The sequence below is a fragment of the Ambystoma mexicanum genome, chromosome 11, assembly GCF_040938575.1.
Source record: "Ambystoma mexicanum isolate Mex_15411 chromosome 11, UKY_AmexF1_1, whole genome shotgun sequence".
NCBI classification, from domain to species: Eukaryota; Metazoa; Chordata; class Amphibia; order Caudata; family Ambystomatidae; genus Ambystoma; species Ambystoma mexicanum.
In genome coordinates this window covers 1,098,962,674-1,098,975,764 of record NC_090934.1, presented here as the reverse complement: position 1 = coordinate 1,098,975,764, position 13,091 = coordinate 1,098,962,674, and positions in this window count along the sequence as shown.

The window sequence follows — 13,091 nt, the reverse complement described above, 5'->3', positions numbered from 1 at the left end:
AGAGTGGAAGCGAGAGGATGCACAGGGTGTGTGACGTGACTAAAGATTGGTGAAGGAGGCAGAGAGACGGCTGCAAGAGGGTTTGTGGGGGTTGATAAAAGGTGATAGATCCAGCATTGCCTACTATGGATGGATTTATGTGCTAGTAGGAAACATTTGAATTTGGCCCTGTTTTGCATAGTTACCCAGCCAGCCTGCTGGCAGTAGGAGGAAGTAGGGGTGAAGTGAGGGAGTTCAAAGAGAATCCTGGTAGCAAAGTTAATAATCTTGTCAAGTGGACAGAATTTCTGAAGACCAAAGAGGATACTTGCACAGTGGTCCAGTTAAGAGAATATAAAAGTGGTTAGGAGATGTTTGGTGGTTTATAAGGGAATGAGCTGGCTGATTTTCCTGATATTTAGGAGGTTGAGGTGAGCCACTGTTTCAGTTTTAGGGATACAGGTAGAAGAGTGTCAGGTGAGAACTGGATAGGCAGCGGAAGAGAGAGAAAGGGGATTTGGAAGGAAAGAAAAGCTTCTCTGTTTTGGAGGAGTTCATCATAAGAGAGTGTGAGGCCATCCAATGTTTTAGAGCAGAGAGACAGTTGGGGATTTTGGTAGATAGGCTTGTGGAGAGTTCAGAAAAGGAGAAACGTATATGGGTGTCATCTGTGAAGAGTGGGTATGAGAGCCCAAAGGAGATAGGTGCCCAGAGAGCAGAAGTGTACAGTGTAATCAGCAAGGGACCCAAGACAGAGCCTTGCGGAACACCAACAGTAAAATGAATGAGTTGAGAGGTGGTGCTGTTCCAGAAACCAGAGAACTGATGAGGTGTCAGGTAGGACTCAATCCAGGCAAGTGCTTGATCACGAATCCCAAGTAAAGAGAAAGTATTGAGGAGATCAGAGGCATCAGCAGGATAAAACGCAGCAGATAAGTCGAGGAGGATTAGGATAGAGGATAGTTTGTAATGTTTAGCATAGGCAATAAAGTTGGAGACATTCATGAGAGCAGTTTCAGTGGAGTTGCAAGAGAGAAAACCAGCTTGGAGTGCGTCACGTAGGTTGTGCATGTCAAGAAAGTTAGTAAGACCGTTGAATACAACTCTTTCCAACTCCTTAGAGTACTGAGGAATAAGTGACATAGGTCAAAAGTTGATCAGCAGGTTTACATCAGGAGAGGGATGACCATGGCCATTTTGAAAATATAGGGAAAGAAGATGGAGTGGAAGGACAGGTTGAAGAGATTAGCCATGTCAGACCCACCAGAGGGCAAATAGGTTTGACAAGCCCAGGCGCAAGAGGATCTGATGGGGCACAGGAAGGGTCTGGCCTACATCAGCAGTGCACAGTCCTCCTCAGTGTGGGTATGACTGAAGTGTGAAATATAGGCAGTGAAGGATGGTAGGTGGAATGAAGATAGTAGGATGAGGGAGTAAGAGGAGGTGGAGGAGAGATTCCCTGAATTTGGAAACAAAGTATTCAGCAAGGTCACTAGAGTAGAGCTAATAGTTGTGGGTTTAGGTGGAATAAGGGTGTGTTTAGGGTGCCTTCCATGGAGTCGGCAAGGATGATTGGAGTGCGTGTCAATGCGAGAAAGGTAGAAAAGTAGAAATCCCTTTTAGCACTAACAAGAGGAGACTTGAGAGAGTCAAGGGCTGCGAGGTGTAGTGGCAAGTTCTCATGAGTGTTCCTCCACCTGTGCAGGAGTCGTTGCATGTCAGTGCGGAGGCCGCATATGAATGGTGGGACCCAAGGGTGAGGACTCTGGGACTTAGGGGTGAAGTTAGCAGTGACAAGTGAGAAGAGAAGGAGTCCTAAAGTAGGGACTGGAAGGTGTAGAAAGCAATGTCAGTGGAGGAAGGATCTTGAGAGAAGGAGAGTGGGAGTTGAAGGTCGAGAGGAAGGGAGGGAAATCAAAGGGTTTACATTTTCTTCTGGAAATGGGAGTGGTAGGTGGGGAGGAAAGGTTAGAGGAAGGAAAGATAATGGTGGTGGATACAATGGAGTGGTCCAAAAGAGATGGCGTGACAGCAGTGTTAGTTGTTTAGAGAGAGTTGGAGATGAACAGGAGGTCATTTTTGTCATCATCATCAGGCTTTTATTCGACTGTTTGTCATTTGTCAAAGTACACACAATAACACTAGCATAAAATACATATATCACAGTCAGTGATATTGACAATAATAAAATGACGTTCAAATATGACATACAACGCCCCAAGACCAAAGGTGCAAACAGTGCTGACAGTGCAAATTGTAAAAACATGTAAACATTAAATCTGTGAAAATACAAAACTGCACAATAATATTTTCCAGATGTTATAATGTCATGATTCATTATTTGCTCCCACGTCCCCGAGCTTTGTTGGCATTGAGTTTTGGTTTCTTTGGCCAAACTTAGTTGGTACAACATTCTATCTAAATTCAACGGGCAATTAATAACATAAAAAATCCAATATGAAACCTAAGAAGATCCGAACATAAAACCGAGGGTCATCTACATCTACATGTGCATTTAAAATGGTTCCATGTGATAATATCGCCGCAGAAATATCGCCATACAAAAATTTCGCCATTTTTTTGCAGCAATATTACCCCATGGAACCTGCGGGGGACACCCCCGCAACCCCCATATATTTTAAAAGGGAGCGGGGGACACCCCAGCAACCCCCCATCCATTTACCCCATAAATTATCCCCACCAAAAATATAGCCTATGGCCGTTCCCGGCGACCATATGTACGGCGATATTTTTGGTGGCGATAATATTACCTGATACCTTTAAAATCCAGGCCCCAAAGTGCAAACTATGCTAGTAGCGCAAAATATGCAAGGATGTAAACATTCTACTCTGTGCAAACCTCTGCAATATGGCGAGGTGCAATACCGCACAATACCTGTTTTACTGTTATTGGGGAATCATGCTTCTATGGTTACACCCCTGCCCACAAGCTTTACTAGCCGGGATCCTTTGAGCCATGCTTGATGGATGTAACTGGCTACATAGTATATAATAGTGTGGTCATTTGTCTGCCTTACCAGTGCTAGGGCTTGGTGTACATGGCGTGCAATGGGAGCATTACAAATCGGTTTGAAAACCCTGGAACGAATAGACCGATGCCCTCGCAAAAGAACAAGAAATGGCATATTGTTTCTATTGTTAAGCCACACAGTAGGCACAAATCACTTCCATCCACAAACCAGGCACTAGTATGGCTCGTTGTGAACAATATGGTTAACCTCATTTTCAAATACAAACAGCGTGCCAGAGGGGAACACACAACGATTTTCAAATCCTAAGGAGTGTTTGCCAGTTAACTACAATGTGCCCATGTATAGAATAGAACAGTATCAATTAATTTGATTTCTGCTAGCTCACGGCCATTTTGTTGATTACTTCTACACTTCCTTTTGTAATCCTGTGAGAGTCATCCCATAGCTTGCATACATTTAGGTCGTACAAACACTTTTTAACACCACATGTGTTGGTAAGAGGAATATCAATGCCGATAATCTCTTGTGAGTATTGCCCTGAATTGCAGGAGTTTGAGACTCACCCTCTTGTTGTTGGAGAGTCCTGCGAGTTGCAGAAGACTTAGTGGCCCCCTTCCCATGCTCACAGTTTAAACGCAGTCCATCTAGCAGGTGAAAGCAGGAGGCAAAAATGTGTGCATGTTACTGACTGTCATAGATGGCTTCAGTAACTAAGTATACTATGTTAGTGTTGTATTATCAATATAAAAAGGCTTTACTTTTGAATGACAGTAGGAAGGCCAGACTAAAGGGATCCTTGTTCTCACCTTCACCTATCTGTGGGCTCCCTCCACACTAGCCCAGGTGTCTCTACTCCCTAACAAGAAGGAATTAAAAAATACCTATAGGAAAGGTAACATGCAAGTGTTTATGGGAGTGTTCTCTGTGAACACGGCAGCCCTGCCAGCCCCCGTCACGTGTGGGATCCCACAAGATTCCCTCCAACACTCTATAACGTTTTTACTAAACCCCTTTTTGACCTGCTTGACGACAAAGGAATTTCACATACCAATTACGCAGACGACACGCAGGTCCTCCTCCACCTTACTGGTGACTGCACCACTGACACCATCGACCTGCACTCAGTCTACCACACCATGAAAGAATGGATAGCCTACTACCACCTATGCCTCAATAACCATAAGAAGAACCTGCTCCTGGTTGGCTCTCAAACCTCTCTCAGCAAGCTCGTCCACTGCTACAAATCGTTCACCATTAGGTGCAACACCATCCAGGTGTCCAGCAACTTCAAGACATTGGGTGTCTACCCTGTGGTCACCTTGTCCTTATCCAAACAGGTAATTGTGATTATTCGCTGGTACCTCTTCACCCAATATCCACAAGCTCCAAACTATTCAAATCAATGCCCTTATAGCAGCACTCAACATCCTGAAGCGTAAACACATATCAGCAGCAAGAAGAAATATGCAGCGCATTGCTTTCCAAATTCTAACAATGACTCACAAATGCCTCTCCAAATCAGCACCTAAATACATATTGCAGAAACTATGCAAAGCCCAATCCTCTCAACCCAGATGGACCACCTACTCGGACCAACTGAATAGCCCCCATTTCACCAGAGAGCTGGAGGGTCCAGCGTCCAAGACCTGCAATCCTTACTCCTGACATTGAGATCCAAACAATCCTTTTGGGTCTTCAGGAAAAAACTTAAGACGCTACTTTTGTTCTCAAACTTACTACCTGCCCGACTACAACTCCACCTGTAACTGCTATTAAGTGACCTGCTCAATTGTACGCAAACTGCACCTTATGCTTCCCGGTTTGTCTCTATTTTATGTAACCAGTGCATTGATGCCTCCGGGTTCAGTGCGCTTAATGAATGCAAAAATAAATAAACCCCTACTGGCTAACATTAGCCTGATCTTCCAATGAGGGCTCAAAGGCTGTAGCCTTGTCTTCCTTACTCACTTCTGGACAGCCTAAGGGTTGTATACTCTTACGGTTTCCCAGGTTGGGTTTTAATGATGTCAGAAATATATTTTCAGTCTCATATTCTCTCTCACACTATGACTCTCTCCCTCTTTCTTCTTACTTGATCTCTCTCCTTCTCGCTCTGCTACACTGTTTCTTCTCCTTTCTTCCCTCTCTACCACTTCCTTCTCTCCTCTTATCTCTCTTTCTTGCTTCTCCTCCCCTCAATTTATATCTTCTATCTCCCCCTTTGATCTCTCATCTCTCTCCCTAAAAGACCTCTTCTCCTTTTCTCTCCCCCACTACTCTGTCTCTCTCTTTCTCCCCCTTCGTCTTCAGATCTTCTCACACTGCTTCCTCACTTCGTTTTGCCTTCCTCTCTCCTCCTTCTGTTTTATCCCTTCTACTCTCCAACCTCCCCTACTATAACTATTTCCTCTCTACTAGACCCCTCTACTTCCTCTCTCTTTCTCTCACTCTATCCTGCTCTCACAATCCTCTGTGTACATTCATCCCCCCACCTGCTCTCACACTCTTCTATCTCCCACTCCCTTTTCTCCACACACGCTTGGAAATACATACCGCAATCTCTACATTCTCTCAAGCTTGGTACCACTCTCTCGCTGCCATGCGCCTGCGAGACTGGCACGTGTGGAATCGGTGGAGATTCCAACGCCATTGATTTGGCACATCACGTTAGTTCCTGGCCACCGCATTCAGCGGTCTAGTTGTTTTCAAAATGGCTGACCGCCGGGCTGCCTTAGCCAGCCGGCACCCGGCAGCCGTTGTGTTGCAACCCATTCGGATCCCTTCTCTTTGGGCGAGACGTTGGAGTTCCTATGAGCCCCACGCCTCCTGTTACTCTCTCTCTCCGCTCGTCTTGAGCATTTTCTCATTGCCAGTCTCCGAGACACCTCCCTGGGGCACCCCTTGACTCTTGCTCGCTTCTGCTTCTGTGCTTCTCTTACCTTCCTCGGTTCTCCCGCGTGTTTCTGCACTGCGGGTCTTCTCTATTCCCCACTCTCCTCCCCTTTCTCTCTCGGACACGCTCTCTTCGCACTCTTGTGTTGGCGCTGTTCTCTCACTCCGACACACTCCCCTTGTCACTCCTCAACCTGCTCTCCCAAGAGCCCTGCACATTTGTTGTTCACCTACCTGGATCTCTAGATCCCGGACGGCCTCACAGTGACCTTAGTTGATCCACACACTTGGAATCACAGTTGGATACCCTTTTTTGTGGACCCTGCAGCTACTGGAGAACTCACCACACTGACCTTCTGGAACCTGCCGGACAAGAGTTTTTTTTTCCAACAGCACTGGCTTTTTCCTCTTGCAGTTTCCTCTGGGAAGAGGCCACTAGCCCACCTCCTTTATCTCGAGGCAGGCATATTGGCTTCCCTCTGGGGAAGACCAAATCTCTTCCAAAAAAAAGCAAAGCACCAGAAGAAGAGGAAGAGGCAAGAACCAACAAACAAGCTCCAGTAATACAGGTTAGGAAGAGTTGACAGAATTGAGTGACAAACTCTGTGAACCTACCAATAGTGACACTCGCACACTCAATTCCTTACCTGTTCTTTCATCCAACACACCACAAACTCCTCAACACTCAGCTCCACCTTCCGCTTTCCATTGCCTGGTCTCTCTGATGATCTCCTCTCCTTCCAACTTCACCCAAACACTTCTCATTCTTTCCACGTAGTGCAGGACTTTTATACCCCTATGCATCTGAGCACTGGGCCAGTGGCATGTCCAGGAAGTGTCCTAGGTTTGCACGTGCTACCCCTGGAATCCGAGTGGCCACCTCAGGTGCCACCCCATTATCCTAAACTATGATTCTTATGTGTGTGTGTGCACTCATACTTCATGCCACCCCTGCATAAGCCAGTGCCCCACTTGGGCTACCCCAGTCAAAAGAGTCTGAACACGCCACTGGCACTTGACTCCCCCTTTCCACTGATCCTTAGGGTCACCTGTTTTATTCGTCCAGTCTTCCCCTGCACTTTTGCCCTGGGGCTGGGCTTTCATGGCAGAAAGATTCAAAGTATTTTGCTGGCCACAACCCCTTTCTATTCTCCATGGTCCTCCCCGGTTTCCTAGTTCTGGGATGGCCAGGTTCACCGTAGTGGCCTCTCTCTCTTCGTGTGCGGAAGGATTCCTCTTCGCAGATGTATTACCGGTTGTCGGTGGAGTGAGATGTGCAGCTGTCATCCTCTGGAAGAGAGGGTCTCAGGAATGCCCCTGCTCACCCCTATAAACATGATGGCCCTAAGAGTCAAGAATGCCTGAAGTCACTCATTATTCGTACAACCCCCAAGTGCACCACTGACTGACACTTATGCAGAGAGGTATTCTCTCAGACAGCCTTTCCAACCTTATCCACTGAATGTCTTTATGGATGCAGGTGCCTCACCAGTGATCATAGATCCAAACAGCATAATGGATAGCATTGACTAAAATGCTGAGAAGCCACTATGCTGATGTCATTTGTGACACCACGACATAGCTATGTTAGTCATGAAGTACACCCACAACCATGCACACCTTACAGAAACACACACTCGTATACACAAAGAACATCCTTACAAAGTTCTGTAGATAGAGGACAGATACATAAAGACACTGGCAAAACTTTTATTATTTTCCTCATTAGCCAAGTGCAGCAATGCTAAAACGCAAGGCAACAAAGAGATCCAGAGAACGCTTGCAGATACTTATGACAAATTATCCCCTATGGAACTACAGGAGTATACAAGGAGCCTGGTAGAACCACGTACGACTAACTTACAGGAAACATAGCCCAATATAAGTGTGTAGAAATCATATTATAAGTCTAATGAAAATCACAGAAGGCCTCAAGCTGCAGGACACAAGAAGAGGGAAGCAGAACCAAGCTGCACAAAGCGGTAACGCCAAGCTCATGGCCAAGGTCAGAGATAAACAAGCACATTCCAAACTTCAAACGACAAGGGGCCAGATGCAGAAAATAAATCCTCATAATTGCAGACCCAGAGAGCTCAATTTTGTGGTCCACAACCACGTGATGCGGGCAAACTAGACAATGTATATTCACCCGTGGTACGAAGATGAACAGTTCTCAGCAACAAAGGCAATGTTGCAATGTGAACGTGAAGCATTCTCACATAGGCAAAAGTGGTGTTGCTACCAGATACACTGGACACATAGTCATTTCACATGACCTTGAAGAGGTGGGCAGAGGGCTGATAACCGAACTGGGTCCCAGGCCTAGGGAGACCAGTTCAAACCAATCAGGGGACAGAAATCAAGGGGTGGATTGCAGAGGGCAAGGGCCAATGGTAAGTCTGCGACCCTGCAACAATGTAATAGATAGATTCTTGGGAACGGGGCAGGTCAGCCACCTGATATGGAAGGTCCAGTAGAGTTAGACACATACTGACCCTCTATAGGGACTACCACTCCTAGCACCCAATAGACATAAGTGATGGGTTTTTGGGGGAGGGCTCAGGTGAAGACGGAATCTGGTATAAAAACGGGGAGACACGTCTTGTGGAATTGGAGCTTCTGGAGAATTGTGATTGTCCTATATGATCCCTGTCTATTTTTGTAATGAATGACAGTTCTAACATGCCGTTGGATGAGTGATATGATAGTTGATATGATATGATATTTTATTTATATCACGCTCATACACAAGTGTTTCAGAACGCGACCAGGCAGAGGTACAAAAAACAACAATCTTACCAGGCCCAGTGACACTGAGAACGCGCATGTGCATGGGAAAGGGAATAGAGGGAAAGTGCATGGAAGGGGGGGAGGTGGAAAGTGCAGAACAGAGGAGAGAAACAGAATAAATAAATAAGTAAAATGAATAAATAAAGGTGGTAGTGCAGCCAGCAAGTGGCAAGTGCTAGGTTAAGCAGATAGGGTCTATTTGATAAGTACAGAAGAGAAGTGGGAGGGGGGCTGTATGGGTACAGATACAGACCCCAGTGCAGCGGGTGGCCCGGAAGCAGTGCAGGAGGGTGGCAGGGTGAGCAGGTACCTGGCCTGAAGGACAGAGGGTGGACAGGTGCACGGTGCCAAGAGAGAAAACAGAGCAGATGGGGAGAAGAGGGGCAAAGGCAGAAGCAAAGTAAAGAGGAAGGTGTTGAGGTGCTTTCTGAACCGGAGATGGTTCTCCTCAAGTTTCAAGGTGGCAGCCTAAGACAGAGATCTGCCCCAGCTTGTTTCTCTGAAAAACGACTGACCCTAAGGGAGTTAGAAGTAGAGGAGCGATGGGCTCAAGAGGGGAGGTATTTACGGAGAGATAGTTGAAGGTATTTTGGACCCAGGCCCCAGAAAGCCTTGTGGACAATGCAGAGGATTTTAAATGTAATCCTTGAATCCCCAGGGAGCCAATGAAGGGATTTCAGAGCTGGAGAGATACGATCCCAGGCCTTGAGGCCAAGGACAAGTCTAGCAGTCCTGTTCTGGATTAGTTGTAAAGGGCGTAGAGTGGAGGCAGGTAGATTTAGAAAGAGGCTGTTGTGGTAGTCCAAACTAGAGAGAACCAGCGCTTGGGAGATAGTAAGCTTCTGAGGGAAAGAGAGGAAAGGCAGAGTACCTCTGAGGAGGTGCAGTAAGAAGTTTGACTTTTTAGAAATGTTAGAGATGTGTGAGGAGAAGGAAAGTGTGGAGTCAAAGATGACCCCAAGGTTCTTGCCTCACCAGTAGGGGTAGGAGGAGGACCAAGGGAGGTTGGCCAGCGGGAGAGGGCAAAGGATGGTGACGGTGTACCAATGAGGAGGATCTCAGTCTTGTTGGCATTTAGACAGAGATTGTTGGCGGCACACCAAATGAGTTGGGTGTCATCAGCATAGCACTGAAAATTAGAGCAGAAAATAGAAATTCACTAGTCAAGCATTGCCAGGTATTGGTTGAAAAGCCATGGCGTGAGATTAGACCCCTAGGGAACACCACAGATAGAAAGGGAGATAGAAGATAGGAAGGACCCAATTTGTACCTTGGAGGTTCGATCAGAGAGTTCTCCGTTTATTCTAGAGAAAAGGTTGGTGGGCCCTTGGGAGCAGAATGGGTGTGCTTGTGGTAGTCCCCAGACCTCTGGCATACAGGTGACTCCTCCAACAAGTTGGTAGCAGAGGTTTGGTTAGGCTACGCCCGTTCGGCACAGAGCCACCTCTCCCGCCGCAGTGCCTGGAGGGCTACAGGACACCTTGTGGGACCCGAGAAGATGGGGAAAGCGTGCCCCATGCAAAGGCCATCAGGAGCCAGCTCTGAAATATCCTGCCTGTGAACTGGGAGGAGTCCAACAGACCAGAAGGGTGGCTTGGCAGCTTTGGGAGACCTGGTAGCCGAACAGCATCAGCAGATCATGGAGTGTAAGTATTGATTCAGCCACACAGCAACTAAGGGGAGTGGGAAAGTAACGTGGGGTGCAAGGGTGGTACTGAGTATTGTTGAGTATCTTTGGAGTATTGTTGAGTATTGCCTAGTAGTGTCAAGTATTGTCAAGCATAGTAGGAAAGGAGCAGAGGTAGATGTAATTTCTGTGGTTAGGGCGCATTCAGTCTTGAGGGAAACGGTTCTGGTGAATAACCTAGACTATTGACTTAAGGGCACAGATGACAGAGTTGTGTGAATATTGGATTCCTGTGGGTTGGGCGTTTCCGCTTGTGTCATAGATGACGGTATCCCCATACAGTTTAGCAAAGGGAGCTGGTCTAGATTGCGGAAGGTTTTTGTCTGGTTAAGTCTTGAGGAGGCACTTTATTTGCAAGGCGACGCTGCAGATACAGATTGAGCGCAAAGAATATTGGTATCCCCTGTTAGGAGGCAGGAAGACAGCTGTGGGTTCATGTTGGGTTTTTAGAAATGTTTGTGTAGCGAGACCTTAGCATTGTGCATGCTGTAAGTGACCCTTTGTTCTGCACTACCTTGTTCAATGAGTATGGTGACATCACCTGTTAGGTCTGTGCATAGGACTTGAAAAGCATGAGGTGTTGGGGGAGCAGTGTTGAGAAACATGAGATTGACAGAGGAGGTTGTCCATTGGCAGTGCACGGAAGGCACATATGCAAGATTGGGGAATGAGCCTGAAGAGGCAGAGAATTGCACAAGGGTGATGCACCGAGCACGCCTGACAGGTTGTTTTGGCGTCAGAGAGGCTCAAGACAAATTTAAAGAACTGTCCTTTTATTGTGTTTTTTTAACAGTGGAGTGTCGAAATCCTCGACTTGAGGCCAAGTAAGTAAAAAAGCAATGTATCAAGGGAAGTATGAGGGGGACACGCCTATACCGCATTTGTGTAAGACTTCTGCACTATAAGGACAACATTTGTAAATATAGCGCATAATGGACGAAAAGTACAGAGGGTAAATTGACTAAGCCTTGGCCACGATGCAGAGGTTTCTCCAAAGGCGTGCAGCAACCACTATTGACACACTTAGAGGACAATTGTATGGGGAAGAAATTAAATAAGGAGGATGTTCCGGTAGGGCGAGGGGGAAGTAGCGAGGCGTCATTGGATGCTGAGCCAACAGGATAGCGTCCCCACTCTCTGCTCCCCCACCCTCTCCTACGAGTGAGAAAGAAGGGCATACAGATGATGACCAAGGGATATACCCACTACAGGAGCTAAAGGCAGAAGAGGGGTACTCAAACCCAGTATTTCAACCTCCACTATATACCAAGGAGGAAGGGCAGGGAGGGGTTGGTCGGACAGACAGGGGGAGGGTGGCACACAACGAGGTGCAGACAAGCACTAAGGAGGGATTAGGGGGCATATCCATGAACAAATGGGTAGAGGGACAGATGCTTCTGAAATTAGAAGGGAAGACAACAAGAGAAGCAGGGGGGCCACCAAAGAGATGGAGGGCCTTAAGTGGAGCAGCCAAGCAAGGAACTGGGCAGAGATAATGGAGGAAGTAGAGAGAAGGCAGAAGGAAGTAGAGGAGAGAAGCAAAAGAGCACACAGAGAAAATCAAAGAGAGGAAGAAAAAGAGCATGAGAGAGAGGAGGAGGGAGATGGCATAAATAGAGAGACAAAGGGAAGAAGATGAGAAGGAAAAGCAAGTTTTAGTAAAGAGGGAGTGGAGAAAGTATGAAATAGAGTGACTCACAAGAGAGCGCACAAATAAGGAGGAAGAGGAGCGTTCTATCAGCGACATAAGGACAAAGTGGGAAATGGGCATGGGAGACGACAAAACAGGAGGAAATATGCAGACTGAGCCAGATAGCATGACTACACAGGATAGGACTGCTACTTTATCGAACAGAATAGACATGAGGTCCTTTGAGGAAAGGGACAGTGAGGACCTGATTGACTTTGCAGGGAAGCCCAGTACAGACACTGCCTCTAGGAGGCTGAGCTTCAAAGAGACTTTTTGCAGCGATATGGACACCGACTCAGACAGAGACGCAAGGGGAAGTGAGGATGCGGGAAGAGGGTGACCCAAACATAAGTCAACAGGGAAAAGCACGAACATAAGTGTGACCTGGGACATAGGAAAGGACTCAGGGGAATCTAAGGGAGACAAGGATGATCGATGGCAGCAGTCAAGGGACACATTATGCAGTTCAGATTACCTGATTCCATACGTACAGAGGCTTAGTGAGCTCCCAGGATGACAGAAGGGGGAGCCAGCAAAGGCATACACTGACATCAAAGATGCAGACAGACATGACAGACAAATTAGGCTGACAGAAGCGAAAAATGGGGAGATCAGGTTTACACAGTTTCCCCTACTGGAAAAGGGAGGAGGGGAGACCTCAATATATACCATGGAAGCACATAGACACAGAAAACTTGAGGTGTAGGCTACCCTTGTTAACCGCGGGTGCAGGGAAATGGTTATATGAAATGGAAAGATGTGAAGGGGCTGTTAGTCCTCGGCAAGGCCACTTTATGACGTATGGAGAAGGGCGGGTACCCAGGAGTGACCACCTAGGACACGGCGTACAATGGTTCACCATTTGCAAACTGCTGAGCAGCCATATGGCAAGCTCCCAGGACTCAATACCCACACATGTTAGACATTAGCACGATCATGGCATGGAAAATGGGGGAAGACAAAGAGCCCTTACACTACATTCAGACAATTCAAGCTTTGGTGCCTTGAAACACGAACAAAACGAAAGCAGTATTCTATCTTATATTATGCCAAGGGTTGC